The sequence below is a fragment of the Bos grunniens genome, chromosome 11, assembly GCF_055505025.1.
Source record: "Bos grunniens cultivar Pamir isolate PY7600 chromosome 11, Bosgru_T2T1.0, whole genome shotgun sequence".
Taxonomy (NCBI): domain Eukaryota; kingdom Metazoa; phylum Chordata; class Mammalia; order Artiodactyla; family Bovidae; genus Bos; species Bos grunniens.
The window spans coordinates 4,266,281-4,284,326 of NC_141175.1; positions in this window are offsets into that span (position 1 = coordinate 4,266,281).

The following is an 18,046-nucleotide window of genomic DNA, read 5'->3' on the forward strand; positions in this document are numbered from 1 at the left end:
GGGCTGTTTGGAGCCGGGTCGGAGGTCAGAGGAGGGCTGGGGCCCCTGCCGAGGTCCTATGGCCAACCTGCTGGCCCGGAGTCTGAGAGCCCTGACCTCTGGGAACCCAGAGACCCCTGCCTGGCTTCTGGCCCTGGGACCTCCCCAGCTGACGCCCTGGTGCCCAGGGGGAGCCCTTGGAATTCTCCCTCCCAGGTCCCCACTTTCCAGGGCAGGACTCGGGAGTCAGGTCAAGGTGCCATGCGGGGGTCGAGGTCACAGCAGGCAAGACCAGCCGCTGCTCCAGTCTGGTCTGACCCCGAAGCCAGCTCTCTTGCCTGTCTCGGGGCCTCAGTCCCCCGCCAGGGGCTCCCCTCGCCCACCTTTGCCTGCTGCGCTCATCTTCCAGGGCAGGGATGCTGCTCCCAGCCCAGCTCCGGGGCCCCGGGGCCAAGGTGGGGGTCACGTGGAACTTTCCCCAGCCCCTCCTTGATGGTGCCCAGTGTTCCCTCCGCAGGCTCCATGCGCCTGTGCCCCGCTTTCCCTCGGAGGGGGGCTGAGGTGGCAGGAGAAGGGGCATGAATGAGCCTCTCGGGGCAGCACGTACGCAGAAGACACCACAGACGTGCTGGCGTCTCAGACCCTGACACCGTGCAGGAGGCGGCCTCGCGTTCAGGGTCGGCCATGGGCTGACCAAGAGGGCAGCCCGGGGCTGGTGGTCTGGGCCAGGGGACAGGCCTGCTCCGGCCGGGCCTTTGGACACAGGGCCTGGGGGGGCGGTGCCCACCTCCCCAGGGGAGCATCGCAGTGGCCCTCAAGCAGTTCTCACCTGCCAGCGTCAGGTTGGAGTGGGCAGCGTCGGGGGTTCCAGCATTTCCTGAAACGTGGCCCCTTTAAATAGTAGACCCCGTTGAACCATTTTGTTGTTGTTGTTGGAAGTGCTTCTAAAAGCTGCCCCTGTGCCCTGCCTGCTCAGGACGGTCACTGTGGGGCCCGAGTTCCCGCTCCTTGCCCCTCCATCTGCGTCCTGTCGCAGCTTCTCAGCCAGGGGTGGGCGCCGGAGCCAGAGGCCTTACTCAGACTGAGAAAGCCTCCCGGGTGTGGGCCATCCAGGCCCCGCTTCCCTGAGGATCCAGGCCCCTCCTGCCCACCAGGGTGGGTTCGGTTGGGCCGTGCATACTCAGGACCTGCTTTAACCCCTCGTCCCTCCCAGGGCAGGTGGTGAGGGCGGGGGGGGGTGGTCCCGGGGCTGCGGCCCCCGCATCTCACCGTGGGCCTCCGCCAACGAGACTCAGATGGATCTGAGAGCAGCCCGCACAGTCTCATACCTATAACTTTAAATTAAAAAAGCCATGCGCTGTTATGGGTTCTCCCGGCAGTGCAGCAAGGCAGCCCCATAAAGATTATATTATAGTACAAGCCATTATGTGCCGAGTCGACTATATATACATTTCTAAATGGTTCGGCAAACAGCAGCCTACTTACGGGCACGAAAGGAGAACTGGTTCATTTGGGGTAACAAATGATCCTTGATTTGATTTTAAATGCAACGACAGCCAAATTTATTTCTTATTTAATCACTTCCCTGTGCTGTTGAGAGCGGGGTGGTATTAAACTCTCCAACGCAGAGCAGACTCCAGAATCAGGCGAAAGAGGCGAGCGAATAGATTATGTTTATAGGGCAGTGGGAGACCGTGGAGCGAGGCGCATAACCAGAATGGGTGTTTTTGTCATTTATACAGTAGCTTAGATCATGATTTCTTCCTGCTCCCAATTTTTCAGTAATAAAAATATAGGCAATGTGATTCTCTTTGCATTACAGATAAACCGTCTTGATTCTTTATTAAATATTCTTACTAATCTGAAGGACTGCAGAGCGCCGTCACCAGTAAATCAGGCAGCGAGCCGTCATCCGCCTCTGCTGCGGGTTCCGTGTTCACGGTCCGGCTGCCTTCCGTCCCTGCGTTGCGGCCATGTGTACTCAGCAGAAGTGGTGCTAAGCGGGTATTGTTCCTCAAAATCCAATCGGTTTGGGTAATCGCTCTGCAGTCCTCAGTTTTGTGTCTTTTTAATTAGGAACCGCTACTCTGGTGTCACCTGCCCGCCGGGACAGGAGGGCCCTTTTGGCCCATGCTGGGGGCTCCTGGGGGCTGACAGGGGCTGGGGGGTCTCAGAGGCTCTGGGAGAGGCCTTGGCCCTGGGCAGTTGCCAGCAAGCATTTGGGGCCCTGGAGACCACGGAGGCCACGTGGGCGCGAGGTGGAGGGGAGGCAAGAGGGTCGGCTGCAGTGGGCACCCTGGTCCCTAAGGTGGGGACAGCCAGCGTGGGGTCCTCTAGGGAGCAGGGGGGCCAGCTCCAGGGGGCCCCCCTTCTTGGGAGTCCTGTCCTCCTGCCATGGTGGGGGTATGGGTGAGAGGGGACAGGCTGCAGTCACCGGTGGGGGCGCTTTCTTGCTGGCAAGTTTGTTTCTCCAGCCTCTGCGGTGGACCCACCCAGAGCGGGGAGGGCCGTCTCCCTGGAAAGCTGTAGGACGTGCTGGTCCCTTGGCCCCCAGCTATGAGCCCCGGCCCGCCCACCACGCCCCCCACCCTGCATGTCCACCCTTCACCCCCAGACCCATTTGCTCCCCAGGGGATGGTCACTTGTGAGGCTCTGACGACCGCACAGTGGCAGGGACGCTTCCTGGGGGTCCCTAGGGGCGTCTGCTCTTGGGTGGGGTACAGATCTAGGCCTGTCCCAGCTCAGGGGGTGTCTGTGAGGAGTGGCACCTAGGCTGGGGCCTTGGAGGGGAGTCCAGGGATCTCCCAGGCTTAAAGAGAGTGTTCAAGCGACTCTGGGGACATTGACAGGTGGCCCACCAATGGCCAGCATAGGAACAGGCACGTGGGCTCGTTCACGTGGGTGAGACAGTGATGAGAGCCTTAACCCCAACCGTAACCCTAACTTCGTGACCATGCCCAGAGCTCGCGGGCTGATGCAGACACGGCCACTCTCCGCAACACCTGGCCCTTCTGCGCCAACACCCCCCCGGCCTGCCAGCCTGCCAGTCCATCCAGGAATGACCAAGGCCTGGTGGCCCCTCAGCTCTCTGGGCCCCTGGGCTGGCTCCAGCCAGGGGCTTTCCGGTTTCTGGCCCCTGATTCCTCCCTGTGTAGGTCAGGCTGACTGACTCCACAGTCAGGGCCCTAGGAAGGCTTGGATCGAGTCCTCATGCTGCCAACCAGGGTCTGGTGGCCCCAGGCAAACATACCCCACACCCACCTTAGGTCCCGCAGGGGATCCTGGTGAGTGGAGGTGGGGGCGAGCCTCTGGGAGGGAGCCCTGCCCTCCAGGCCCTGGAAGGACCCCCCCACCCAGGTGCACCTTGGCCAGGTGATCCTGGAGGAGCAGTCTGAGGAGGCTTCATAGAGGAGGCGCTGTGGAAAAGGCCCTGTGTCCAGCAGGAGCCAGGGCCGGGGAAGGAGCAAGCCTGCAGGAGGATGCAGGGGGTGGGGGGAGGGTGGTAGCAAGAAGATGGGGGGCTGCACCATGAGGGGTAGAAGGGAGACCCCAGAACGCGGGCTATGCCGCCTGCAGCTGCCAGAGGGCCCCTGCGCTGCCCGGAACAGCCCCAAGAGGCTTACCCAGCACAGCCTGGGAATGGCTACATGCAGGTGCCCAGTGCTGGACAGTTGCCAGGGTCCAGCCCCGGCTGATCCAGGGTATTCGAAGCGGGGACGGCGTCGGCGAGGATCAGGATACAATAGCTTCAATTAGATATTAATTAGAGATGTAAAGAGTAATAGAATGAGGATAGCTCAGCAGGAAAATTCAGTGGAGAAAAGAGGCTGAGTAGCTTGGTTTACGCGGGAGACCAATAAAACTTCAAGACAAGAAGTTTGCACCACTTACGTAGGCCGCAGGCGTCCTTCCGTTCTCCCGAAGGAGAGGAGACACTGAGGCCTCCCCGGTCGGATCTTAGAAGCCCAGGCATAATTAGTAAGCATGGCGGGCTCCGTGCTCCAGATGGAGACTCAGCCAGAGTTTGAGAGAGAGAGCGACATGGGGAGACCAGTCTTTCGAGAAACTGATCCCAATTCTTTATTTTCCATGGTCTACTTTTATACACTGAGATGTTATGCAAAAGTCATGCAGGGACAGCAGTCCTGACTTTTATTAAAGTCAGGTGCTTCACACAAATGTATACCGAGGTCTTAGGGGTGTTACATCATCTTCTGGCCAGGGGGCCTGCTGACAATTTAGGACCCTCTCGTTGTGACAGCGGTCAGTCAACACTTATTTCTCCAGGGGTGATTATTCTTAGAACAGACGCCACTCAAATAAAGTTACATTCCTATAGGGTGAGGGTGTAGTGGGTTTTAGTTAAGGAAAGAATTTACTTGGCCTAAGGTCTAACGTGATTTATATCAAAGGTTAATACTTATTTATTTTATATATTCATTAATGTGTGTAAGGGCAGGGGATGTGGAGACTTAGCAGTAAACATTGGCTCAACAAATGAAAAACCCTTCACCAATACAATTTCTAATCAGCCCACTATACTTATACTAATAGTTTTCTAACTTCTCTAAAGAACCTGTTTTTAGAAGGTTTAAAGCATCTCGTGCCTCTCACGGTTGGGAGGCTGTGAGCAATCACATGTGGCCGGACAAGCCTGTCAGGCAGACTAGAGAACCTTCAGAGGAGTTTGTAAGTTGAAACACTCCTGTCACACCCAGGAATTATTATTGACTGGAGCTCTAGGTTAACTCCTTCTCCGAAAGAGGTGGTGGGGGACAGCCCCCCGTAAAGTCAGAGGTGTAGGTGAGAGCACAAAGTAGTAAAGTAGGCAGGCTCTGGTTATGGGGGGTAGATGCTCGAGGATTTCCAGGGGGACTCCTGAGGCTCGATCCCGCCTTTGTGTATGTTGAGCCTCCTTCCTCATGACCTTTGCCAGGGGCGGAGTGCCTCCCGCCAGCTCCCCGCAGACAGTCGAATGTCCAGGGTCCCCACGAGAACCTGTGACATGCAGAAGAGAGAACCAGTGCCAAACCTGGGTCAGGCCTGAGCCCCGAGCCTGGCCAGACCCCAAGGAAGGAGAGGGGACCTGAACACTGCCCAGTCCAGCCCGGGTGGCTCGGTGGGCTCTTGGCGCCCCACCATCTAGGGCAGGGGGCACCCACCTCCATCACCTCTTGGGCTTACTGGCTGACCGGGCGTGCTCAGGACCTGGACTGCAGGCGGTGCATGTGCCTGGAGGTGGGCAGTGCCCGAAAGCCTGGCAGCTGCTGCTGGAAGTGCCTTCCTAGGGGAGGGCGGCCGGGCGGCCTGGTGGGGCACCAAGGGAACGCCGCGTTCCCACCACCTCCTCCTCACGGGCCGCTCTGAATGCAGCCCATGTGCTCTCTGCGGCCGGCCAGAGGCCAGTGATGCCAGGCTCGGGGAAGGGAGAGAAGACGGGGAGGCCACGGGCTCCTCCGTGACAGTCCCGATGGGCGGGGCAGCCCCCACAGCAGAGTCCCCCGATGGAGTGGGTGCCGGTCAGAATCCTGCCTGCTCCCTGGAAGTTCTGGTCTTGCTGGGGGAAGGGGGTGGCAAGTGGGGTAAGAGGGGAGCCAATTCATTGTAAGGAGCCACCCCTCTCTGCACCCTGCCTCTCAGTGGGCCTGGCCCCTGGCGGGGCAGGACTGTGACCACGTGTGTGGTAGGACCGATGGGACCCAGGTCATGACACTCTGCCCCCCACCCCCGAGCTTCCAGCCCACTCCCCCCATCTGGACGTGGGGGGCCCTAGTCCTGAACAGACTTGCCCCCTTCTCACACCCCACATTCCAGAGGGACCCCCACGTGCAGGGAGGTTGCCAGCAAGCATTTGGGGCCCTAGAGACCACGGAGGCCATGTGGGCGCGAGGTGGAGGACGGGCCCCACGTCAAGCCCCACCCAGCCAGGGTGCCGGGTCACCCCAAATGCTCTGCTGCAGGAGAGCCAGGGCTTGTGCCCTGGGCCTGCTCTCGATTTTGATTTTCCCTCATGAGATGTTCTGCCCTTGACAAGGTGCAAGGGCGTCCTTCTTCTTGTGGGACCCTGCCCCTGCCCCCACCCCCAGGACAGGCGGCTGGGTGGACGGGTGCGGGTAGAAACAGGCATCACCCGGCGGGGCTTGGCCGTGCCACCTCCTGTCCGGGTGCCTCGGTGACAGTGAGCCCTGTGCGGAGGGGGCACCTCTGGAGGGTTGCCCTCGAATATGCAGGGGAGTCAAGCCCTTATGACCACAGCGTGTTGACCCTTCTCAGCTGCCCTTGGGCTAGACCTCCGAGCCTCTGTTTCTCCCCAGGAGTCCATGGCCGGGGTGGGGTCTCTGAGGACTCAGTCTGGAGGCTGTGGGAGACCCAGGGCAGCTCTGGGAGGGTGAGCCTCTGCAGGTAGACCCCTTGGGTAGAGGCCATTCATTCCTGAAATGAAATGGATTCTGCTTTGTTCAAATCCTGCCGGAGGTGTATCTGCAGGGCACCTCTCGGGGGGTGCTCGACATCTCTGGTCGGTGGGACTTGACAGAAGGGGTTTGGAGATTCTGAGGCTTGAAGGCAGCACCGTGGCGGGGGGCTGCGGGCTGCACCTGCGGAGGATGGTGCCCAGGCCGAAGTGGGGGCCCCTGGAGCCTGAGAGCTGGAGCCTGGCCAGGAGGCCCTGCCCACCTGTACCTGCCACCCCGCCCCCAGCCCTCAGTCAGGATTCAGGACTCTCCTCGGGGCCCCCCATCCCAATGCCTAGTCCCCGTCAGTGACACCTGTGCTGAGCTGAGGACAGCTGTGTGTGGAAGCAGGTCAGTCAAGTTTCACCTGAGGGGTCAGAGGGTCCAGACAGCCCCTTCTGCCTGCATCTGGGACTCGCCCACCTCCCCCAAGGGTAGGGGGCATCCTAGGGGGTGACAGCTTCAGTATCGGCCAGTGAAAGTGCGGGCAAGATCACCTGCATTAAAAGGAAGGGAGTCCTGACACCAGACAGCACAGATGAACCCGGAGGACGTCGTGCTTGGTGAAATGAGCCCAGCACGGCAGGGCAAACCCTGCAGCTCCACCTGAACAAGGCCCCTCGAGGAGCCAAATGCACAGAGATAGAAAGCAGAAGGTGGGGGCCCGGCGCTGGAGGAGGGGAGGGGAGCAGTGACTGGTGGGGATGGGCGGTTGGTCTGGGGAGGTGATGACATCCTGGGGACGGACGTGGTGATGGTTGCACATCGGTGAGTGTGCTTGATGCCAGAGAACCGGACACTAAAACGTGGTGAATATGGTAAATCCTGTGTGTGCATCCGTGTGTGCTCAGGTGTGTCCGACTCTTTGGGACCCCATGGACTGTAGCCCACCAGGCTCCTCTGTCCCTGGGAATTCTTCAGGCAAGAATACTGGAGTGGGTTGCCTTGCCCTCCTCCAGGGGATCTTCCCCACCCAGGGAGCAAACCCACGTCTCTTCCATCCCCGGCATTGGCAGGTGGGTTCTTTACCACTAGCACCACTTGGGAAGCCCTTTATTAGGTGTATTTTACCACAATTGAAAAATCTTTACAAATGTATTTTTTTAAATTCTTGGGGGGAGAGAAAAGCACCCACACCGGTGGACTGTGTTAAAGGGACACCTCAGCCCTGAAAGGCCCATCTGGGCGGGGAGGTGGCAAAGCTGGGGCAGTAAAACAGAAGAAAGTCCTGAAGGTGAGGCAGCGCGTGTCCCAAAGTACGAAACCAGAGTTCACATGAGCTCGCGGCCGTGGAGAGATGGCTGAACAGCAGCGAGGGGGGCGCAGGGGCAGCCCTCCCATGCAGACACCCCAGGGGCAGGACAGCCCCCCAGGAGTGGGTCATGCACAGACTTCCTTCCAGAGGATTAAACAGGCAGAGGGAGGGAAGGACTGATGGCAGAGGGGAAACGGACCGAACCTCAGCCAGGGACCAGGGTCGCCGTCGGCAGTGAACAGCTCAGGGTGACGGCCTGCGCCCCTGGTTTGATAGTATGAGAAGGGCGCCTCGCCTCTGACGTCACCCCCAAGCCCACCACCCACCCCAGCAGAGCGGTCATCTGTGAGATCCCTGGCTAGTCCTCCAGCCAAGAGGCAAGGTCATCAGAAGCCAGGGAGTCTGAGAAGCTACCGCAGCCCAGCGGAGCCCCAGCAGACGTGCAGACCGACTGCCGAGTGGGTCCTGGGACGGAAAAGGGCCTTAGGGAAAAACTAAGGAGATCTGATAAAGTATGGGGTTCAGTTAATTTTTTAAAAATGTCTTCCTGGGGACGGCCAGGCAGCCCTCAGGTAAGATGTGACCTTGTCGGAGGCGTGGCCTCAAAGACAACGCCTGGCCCAGGGCCTGTACACGGCCCTCCAGCCGCAGACCCCAGGCCCCAGGCCCCAGGCCATTGTGCAGTTGGCAGATGGGGCTGCCCCTGCCCCCATGTCCCCCAGAGTCACCTCGCGCGCTTCTGTTTCCATGTCTGAGGCCCTCAGGACCATGAACAGGTGGGTGATGTCTGTTCTGGGGGAGGGGAGCCTGGGTTTAGGACACATGGAGCTCGGGGGCCCTCAGGGAGAAGAGTCAAGCAGACAGGGGTCGGAGTGGGTTCGGCGCTCAGGAGGGAATCCAGAGACAGAGTGGCCGGAAAAACCACATTTTAACCCATCATCATGTGGACAGTTTTGTTATGAAAAACACCAGAAAGCCATTAATGTAAATCATGAAATATTCAGCAAGGAAGTCGCTGAAACGTCTCGTGTTCCCAGAAATGGTGCCGAATGCTTCCTGCAGCGGGGACGCCCGAGCTTCAGCTCTTCAGAGGCCATTAGCTCAGGGCTGGGAAGTGTTAGATCATCGCCTCGTCGGGGGTGGACGCCAGATGAGGGAAGGGAGGCGGCTCCCAGGGCAGCGGCCACATCCATGTGCGCTCCGACTCCCGGGCTCCCACATGCCACCCCGGGGCCCGGCTCACACGGAGGGACCGACCCTGGGCCCCCGAGTCTGTGCTCAGAGGAGGCGGGCAGCTGGTGGAGCCGCGAGCACCCCTGGCCACGGCCTCCCGGGTCGCGGCCACCTGTGTGAGCACCCCATGTTAGACATCTTCCCAGGACACGCAGTCTTGCCCCGCGCGATGCCGACAGCAGAGGAGCCCCCACACTGGCACACTCACTCGGCCCCGTACAGACCGTCTCTCATTCCACCCTGACCGCCGTCTCAGACCTCGAGCTGGTGGGCGTCGATGAGAGGACTTGGATCCAGCTCTGCTTGGCTCCAAAATGGTGCTCTTGCTTCCCTTGTGGCTCAGCTGGTAAAGAATCCGCCTGCAATGCGGGAGACATGGGTTTAATCCCTGGGCTGGGAAGATCCCCCAGAGAAGGGAATGGTTCCCCACTGCAATATCCTGGCCTGGAGAATTCCATGCACTGTATCGTCCATGGGGGCGCAAAGAGTCGGACACATATGAGCGACTTTCACTTCACCATCATCCAGCCTGTCTCTGAGCAGCTCCCACTACGAAAACACAAGATGAAGCCACGCAGAAAACACCAGGCGGGGAAGACGGCGAGGGTGTGCCCGTCGGCATGGCTTCTGTCAAACAAACAGAAGACAGCAAGGCTGGTGAGGATGTAGAGAGGCTGGAGTCCTTGTGCACTGTCGGTGGGGATGGAAAATGGTGCAGCAGCGAGCAGCACAGGACGTCCTCGAACAATTGCACGAAGCCTCACCACACAGAAATCCCACTTCCGGGTGTGTACCAAGAGACTCCAAAGCTAGGACTGGAGAGAGATTTGCACACTGACGTCCAGAGCACTGTTACTCACAGTAGCCAAAAGTCGAAACACCCCAAGCCTCCGCTGATGGAGGAATGGTTAATTGAAATGTGGTCCAGGCATACGAAGGAAGTTATCCAGCCTTAAGAAGAAGGAACTCCCGACGCAGGCGGTGATGTGGGTGAACCTTGAGGACATTATGCTCAGTGAAATGAGCCCCACACAGGAGGACGCACACTGTGTGATTCCACTCGTGGGAGGGCCCTGAGGGAATCAGATCCATAGAGACAGGGAGTAGATGGGGGGTCCAGGGGCTGGGGAGGGACGGGAGTGAGGCTTTAATGAGGAAAGAGTTTCTGTTTGGGAAGCTGAGAAAGTCCTGGAGGTGCATGGTGAATGTACTTAATGCCACTTAACTGTGCTCTTAAAAACTGGTTAAAGCGGTAAATTTTATATTAGGTGGTTTTTGCCACAATTTAAAAAACAAATGAAGACGAGGAGGGTGGAGAGTGTGGATGAAGGGGCCGGTGTGTCCCGGGAGTGATGGCGAGACAGGCGGCTTGCAGTCTAAGGGCAACAGCGGTCCCAGGAGGGTGGCCTGGGGCCACGGGGGTGTTTCAGCACCTCGGAGAGGGGCACCGCACCTGGCCCGCGGGAGGCCCCGTCTGGACGGGAGGCCAGGCCCTTTCTGAAGACAGCCCACTCCTCGCTCTGGAAACGGGCAGATGCTTGATGAGGCGCCCCAGGACCTCGCAACTCTGGCCCCACAGGCCTCCCCGGGGAAGGCTGCTCCAACTCCTTGTGGGGAAAGCGGCGTTGGAAGAAGGTCCCCGGGGCGGGCTTCCACCTGCCCAGCCCTGATCCCAGTGACCTTGGGGAGGCTCCCGTCCACCTCCACGCCTCCTGATTCCACCCACGGCCAGCGGGTCTTCCTGGAGCCAGGGTGCCCATCCATGCCGAGGGCAGGGCCGGGAGGAGGGAAGCGTAGCTTCTTTTGTGTTTGTGCCTGGCCTGAGACGTCCTTACACCAACATTCTCAGTGCAGGGGGGGAGGCGGGGGGAGGCAGGCAGTGGTCCCCGGGCCCCCGGGAGCTCTCTCCTCTTGTCACAAGGGGGCAAAGCAGTGTGCGACTGGGACTTAGTGCCCGAGGGCTACAAGTGTGAGCCAGCTGAGGACAATCCCTCCCCGCAGGGCCGATGGCATCCATGTGAAAAATCAGCTGCAAGTCCTCCAAATGCCATTTCAGCATAGAGCACACAGCTTTCCAGAAACTGAGCCTGGGGTGGGGGTGGGGGTCGGGGGGACTCGCCACTCGGATTCTCTGTGACAAGACTCCTGGGGATAGTTAAAGACGGCCGGTTACAGCACAACTCCTCCGGCCCTGATGCAGTAGTGTTCACGGTGGGTCACTGATGCCTTGTGTGTGCACAGCTGCCCACCAACCTGCTGGTGCTGGCCCAGAGCAGGGTGAGCTTCCTATGTGAGGACCACCGTCTGAACTCCTTGGGGGCCCCACCCCCAGCAGAGGGCACCGTGGGTCCCTCTGGAGGTCAAATCCCACTTAAAAATTTTTTTTTAAATTTATTTGGCTGCATCAGGTTTTAGGTGAGGCACGTAAGCGTGTGGGATCTGGCTCCCTGACCAGGGATTGAATCCAGGTCCGCTCCTTGGGAGCGTGGAGTCTTAGCCACCGGATCACCAGGGAAGTCCCAATCCCACTTCGTTACTCGTCATCCGTGTCACTGTTCTGAACAGCGATCGTGAGAGTTCTCTGTGAGACAGGCGTCCTCTTAGTGGGCCACAGTAACCACAGTATTTACCTCTGTCAGGGTGAACCCTCCAACGTGACTTCATTCATTCAGCTTCCCTGGTGGCTCAGACAGTAAAGGATCTGCTTTCAATACAGGAGACCCAGGTTACTTTCTGACCCAGTCCGTACTTTCCGACCCAGGTTCAATTCCTGGGTCAGAAAGATCCCCTGGAGAAGGGAATGGCTACCCACTCCAGTATTCTTGCCTGGAGAATCCCATGGACAGAGGAGCCTGGCGGGCTGCAGTCCACGGGGTTGCAGAGAGTTGGACACGACTGAGCGACAAACACGTTCATGGTCATTCATTCAAAGCAAACAGAAAATTGGCAACTATCTGCTCTCATAGGAGCACTGCTTTGGGGGCTGGGGTACAGGAAATGGGACGACCAGTCCTCTGGGGGGAGGGGCGGAAGCAAAACATGGGGACACTGGAGACCAGAGCTCTGACCCCAGAGGACCTGAGCTGAGGGTGTGCAACCAGGGCCAAACCCGGGCCTGACAGGGGAGCAGCCAGGGTGGCCAGCCTGGAGGAGGTGGCTCCCAATCTGCAGGGGTGGCCGCGATGTGGGCCTTCGGGGTCTGTCGGGTGACAGGCCGGGGGCAGGGGGGCTGGTGGGAGCAGTGACAAGTGACCAGAGGAGGCTGGGTCCGAGGAGAGCACACCCGTCCGCTGTCGCCCCTTCTCTGAAGAGGCGCTCCTTCCACGCACGCAGTCACTGAAGGCAGTCAGGACATCTGATTTTCCACTTAACCATGTACTTAGTGAATTGCTACGGTTTATTGGGCACTTGGAACGGCCTATAATTGCATCAAGCGATGGAGATCGCCCTGGGAGGACGCTCCGGGGGAAGCTGCCAGCGGCACTGTGGCCCGTCTCTGCTCCAGGCAGACAGAAGCTCCAGGCTTCAGGCCCACTCCCTCCAGACTGGAGGCTGTAGAGAGGGGACGGGAGAATGCTGGCTCCGGCCTTAAGTGAAAGTGAAGTCGCTCAGTCGTGTCCGACTCTTTGCGACCCCATGGACTGTAGCCTACCAGGCTCCTCTGTCCATGGGATTTTCCAGGCAATAGTACTGGAGTAGATTGCCATTTCCTTCTCCAGGGGATCTTCCCGACCCAGGGATTGAACCCAGGTCTCCCGCATTGTAGACAGACGCTTTACCGTCTGAGCCACCAGGGAAGTCCGGCTCCGGCCTTAGCCTGGGCCCAAATCCCAGCTCAAGACTCATTTCACAGATGAGGCAGTTGAGGCCCAGAGCACACTCGCCTGAGAGCACACATCAGCGTCTGCACTGGCGCGTGCCCGACTCCACAGCTAAGCTCCCCTCCTCACCCGGCTCTCAGATGGTGATGTGGCCGCAGCACACGGAGCATCTGAGAGACAGGAGCGGAAACGTGGACCTGCTGGGAAACGGCGAGGTGCTGAGCAGAAGGGGCGGGAGCACCGCACACTCACGCCTTCGGCGATGGGGCCGACCGCAGGCCTGGAGCCTCTGGCAGGGAAGCCTGGTACCTCCCCCCATTCCTCCCCTGCCCCCCGCAGCCCCCGTGGGGCCGGAACCAGCTCCCGGGAACTGTCTGGCTGACCAGAACTGTCACCCCCATTTCATTATTTTAGGGTCTGGAAATTACTATTCATGACAGTAAACTTAAAGATGAAATAATAAGTCTGTCCTTTTAGAAAGCAAATTGCGACACCGGAATATTCATGAGCGGTGACTTCATGGGGAAAGGCAGCGGGCTGGGAGAAGACGGTTCGGTTAAGTCAGCAGCCGAGGAATTTAGGGAAATGCACTTGTCACTCTGAGGAAATCGGTGATTAATCCTTTCCTGTTTGCGGGGGCCCTTAACAGGCGCATTTTTAATGTACTAATTAATTAACCTTGGGAGCATTCGCGTTTCCCAGGCTGCCGAGGCCAGATCCTACCCCAGCTGGCGGAGACGCAGAATGGACCTCCCACCGCCCCTGAGCCAAAGCCGGGGAAGCAGGCAGGTGGGCAGCTCCAGGCTCAGGACTCACTCCCCAGGAGTAATCACCCGCTCTTCATGGTTGGGGATTGAGTAGGGTCCTCCCCAAAGTCATATCTACCCAGAAGCGCAGAATGACTTTGTCTGGAAATCAGCTCTTTACAAAAACATCATCAGCGAAGGATTGCCCGGGACGTAGGGGGGACCCCTCAGTCCCGGGTTTAGGCCCCACATCCTCCAAGCAGAGGAGAGGCACAGAGGCGCAAGGGAAGAGGGGGTGGGGACGAGGGCACACGGGCAGGCTGGGGCAGAGGCCAGAGGGGCGTGTCTCCCGCCAAGGGAGCCTGAGGATTTCTGGCGATGCCGGAAGCTGGAGAGAGGCCTGGAACAGCCCCGAGGGAGCCCGGCTGGCACCTGGGCTCGCACGTGTGTGGCTCCAGGGCTCCTGTTGCTGCGTGCAGCTCCCCTGCTTCCCCTGCTAAGATGGCCCAAGAACAGTCGTGCACTCGGGGCCGGGGCAAAGGCGGTGAGCTGGTGATGGCCTTTGCAGCAGGCCACTCGGGGCCCTCCTCTCTCTGGGCCTGGGGTCTCCCACCGCAGCAGGTGGTGGGCCAGAGCTGTGCTTTTCAGACTGGGGCCCCTGCAGCCACGGGGTGTGGAGGGCTGCCTCCGCTCGTTGGAGCGCCTCAGGGTCCCCACCAGCACCACCCCCTCTCTCCTGCTGCCTGGAGAGCTCTTAGTCATCTTTTACAGCCTGTTCCTATAAGTGACCCCAGGGTGGGGGAGAGTTCACCTCCTCAGGCTCTCTGCAGGGGCCTTGAGGGTGATCCGCCCCCCATCCAGGAACCTGCTGTCCACCTGCCTGCAGGACCACGGCTCACCCCGCCCTCTAGTGGCTACATGTGGTACTGCCAGGCAGCCCAGTCCGCAGGTTTGGAGCCTTGCAAGGATGGGCGGATTCTTTATCAGCCCTGACTCTGGGAAAGATTGAAGGCGGGAGAAGGGGATGACAGAGGATGAGATGGTTGGATGGCATCACCGACTCGATGGACATGAGTTTGAGTAAACTCCGGGAGTTGGTGATGGGCAGGGAAGCCTGGCATGCTGCAGTCCATGGGGTCGCAAAGAGTCAGACAGGACTGAGCAACTGAACTGAAGGGTGGGAGGCCCCCAGGGAGAGGAAGGTCCAGGTGGACTCCCCTCTTGGCCAGACGAGGAGCCTTGCTTGCCAGGAGACCCTCCCCAGCCTTTGTGGCCCAGCCACACCTGCTTGGGACTCCGGGGCTGAGTCCAGGCGGGAGTTGGCAGGGGCAGGAAGACCAGGGAGGGATGGTCATCTGCTTGGCTGCCACCACCCAGGGCAGCTCGGGCCACTCCCGTAGACTGTCAGTGCTGGGCCCTGCCAGCTCAAATCGGGCCTGGCAGCCAGGCTGGCTCTGTCCCTTGCAGGGACACCCTTGGTGCTTGCTGACTCCCACCTGGGCCGGACCCGCTCAGACCACCTGGCCTGGCTTGTTCCTAAGAGCGACAGTGATCTTGAGAACCTCCCAGGAGGGGTGACAGTGCAGGCTCTGTCTCTGCCTTATTCCCGCTGCAACTCCCCCTCCCCAGCCTCAAAAGGAGCACCCAGTGCACAGCAGGCACGGACAGCCAGGCGGGCGGGCCAGGCGGGGTCCTGGAAAGCAAGGCTGAGCTTGGCTGCACAGTGTGCTTTAGGGAGCAGCACCTGTCGGTTGGGGCGGGAGGCCATGTGGTTTGGCCAGCTCCGGGCCAGGTCCTCCCCGTCACTGGAAACGTGTTGATCTTCACACCCCACTTAGCCCAGCCACCCAGGAGGACCTCGCAAGGTTGCTCCCTGCAGCTGAGGCTGCAGGAGAGGCTGAAGGTCCAGCATCTGCTGACTGCTCCCCAAAGCAGGGCAGCCAGTCCTCCCTTGAAGGGGGCCCTCTCTCTGCATGGAAGCCTGGTCCCCATGTCCTGGAGGAGACAGAGGCTGAGACAAGGAGGACCCACCGAGGACACTCCAGGAATCCTAGGACATCACCCATCACTGCTCATAGCCGGGGAGTGCAGCCTTGCCCCAGGCCCATGGCTGCACCCCGGGGTGGGGGATCATCCCTGACTGGCCTCTGCTCTAAGGAGGAGCTGGCGCCAATGGGAGACCACTGACTTACATCCAGGCTCCTCGGCAATATTTTGCCAATACATCATTAAAGAGGTCCAGCCTGACGTGTCTGCTCTGGCTAGAGGGTCACTGGAGGGGTGGGCAACTCACAGTGTGCTAAGTACTGATCCGAGGAGGCACAGCCAGGGAGGTCTTCCTGAAGGAGGAGGTCCTGAATTCTGGGGAGGGGTCTGGGTTTGCACAGGCAGCGGGGTTGGGGGAGATTCAATGGATGGAGGAGGCTGGGCACGCAAGCCTGGCTGATTTGGCTGATAGAGGCATCAGGAGCCGTTTTTGGATCCAGACCATTCTTTACTGACACAGAGAGGGCTCCCCGGCCCCTCGTGGCAAAAAGCCCCAAAGGATGACTCTGGAGCCGCAGAGGCCGCTGTTCTGTAAGGGCTGGGACACCCTCTTGCCGAGGCGCCCCCATCGCCCCCAGAGTCAGCTATACCCACCCCAGTCTCTCCGAGCCCATGAGTGGCAGCTCCAGTTCCCCTCCGGGTTTTCATTTTTCTCCTGGAAATCCCCACTCTGGACTCCCTGGGGCTACACTCAGAACTCTGTGGGACCCTTTTCCTCCAGTTTTCTCCGTGGACTCCTCTGTGTAAAGTGGGGACAAGGTGGGGGTGGGTGGCACCACAGTCTCAGTCCCTGCCCCCACAATGACAGCTGTCCCTGACTCCAGTTCCACACACTCGACTGCCCCGGCCACCTGCACCTGGAGGCCCCTGCACCTCTGGGTCAGCATGTGCAGGCCTGAGCTTTGCCCCCTGCTTGGCCCCCTCCAGGTGGGGGTGCAGCCGGGCCCTGCAGCTACTGCTGCTCAGCCGCTCAGTCGTGTCCAACTCTTTGCAACTGCAGGGACTGTAGCCCACCTGTCTATGGGATGTTCCAGGCAAGAAGACTGGAATGCATAGCGATTTTCCGCCTCCAGGGCATCTTCCCGACCCAGGGATCACACCCATGTCCCTTACGTCCCCTGAGTCAGTGGGTGGGCTCTTTAACGACTGAGCCCCCAGGGGAGCCCTTGGCCGTGCACCCTGTCACCCAATTGGAAGCAATTGCTGTCATTCTTCATTCTGTTCTCGCTCACAGCTGACACCACACCCCGCCTCACCCCCCCCCCCCATTCAGAGGCTTACCTCACCTCCTCCTGCCTCTGTCTTCCCGGCCCGGGTTCAGAGCCCCCAGCCCCTCCTCTGCCAGCACGCAGGAGCTTTGGGCTTTCTCTTGCCTCCAGGCCTCCTGCCTCTGTCTTCCCACCCCAGTTCAGAGTCCCCAGCCCCTCCTCTGCCACACGCGGGAGCTTTGGGCTTTCTCCTGCCTCCAGGCCTCGTCTGTCCTCCCGCCATTCAATCACTAGCATCTGCACCACGGCTCCCCAGGGCCTCAGGACAAAGACCAGATGCTTCAGGGGGGCTTCTTCTGACCTGGCTCCAGGTGCCGCCCCAGCCGCTCCCCACCAATCCCTTCCCTTCCAGCATGCTTCCCGGGCAGCCCATCCCGGTGTCCTCCACTTCGCCTCCTCAGCCCTCTGATGCCGCTGTGTCCCATAAGCTCCCCTGGGCTACCCGCAAGCCCCGCTGTCCCCCCCGCTGTCTCCTGCCTCGTGAGACCGTGTCTGCACAGTAGATGGCACTTGCACGGCCTGCGTGAGAAAGCCCACTCCCAGGGCGATAGTTTGGTCTCACGCCTTAATCGCGACTGGACCCCAGCGGAGGGTCTGGCTCATGGAGGCTATTGGTGAATGGTAAACTGAATAAAAGGAATTCACACACAAGCAGAATGATCACAGGGGAAAACAATGTGTATAAAACGGGAGAGATGCTGGAACCACCTCCCCATTTAGATCACCAGCCTCTGAGAATAGGGACGGCGTTGGCTTCATCTCTGCTCAGCAAAGATCCTTGAATGAACGAGATGGGAGAGCGCAGGGCAGTCACATGGTCCAGGCCTAGCCCGAACTGCAGAGTGCATACTGATATCTGTCACGCCCACGGAAATGAGTGTGCTGAGTCCACCGGTCATGTTTCTTCCCTGTGGTGCTCATGTGCCTGTCTGAGGGCACCTCTATGGCTCTGCAGCCTGAGTGCTGGGCCCCACCCGCGTCCCTGCCGGGGGCACAGGGGCAGGGCAGGAGAAACTGCACTTCTAACAAGCTCCCAGGTGCTGCTGGTCTGGGAACCACAAGCAGAGACTCTGCTTTAGTGCAATGCGGTCCTAAAGAAACAACAGCAGCCACATAGACAACCTAAAATCTAGCAGCCGCAGCTTTAAAAAGTAAAAATAAACAGTGCCAACATATTTTACATAATCCATTCTATTATTCCAACACGTAGTCAATATATAAGGGCTTCCCTGGTGGCTCAGCTGGT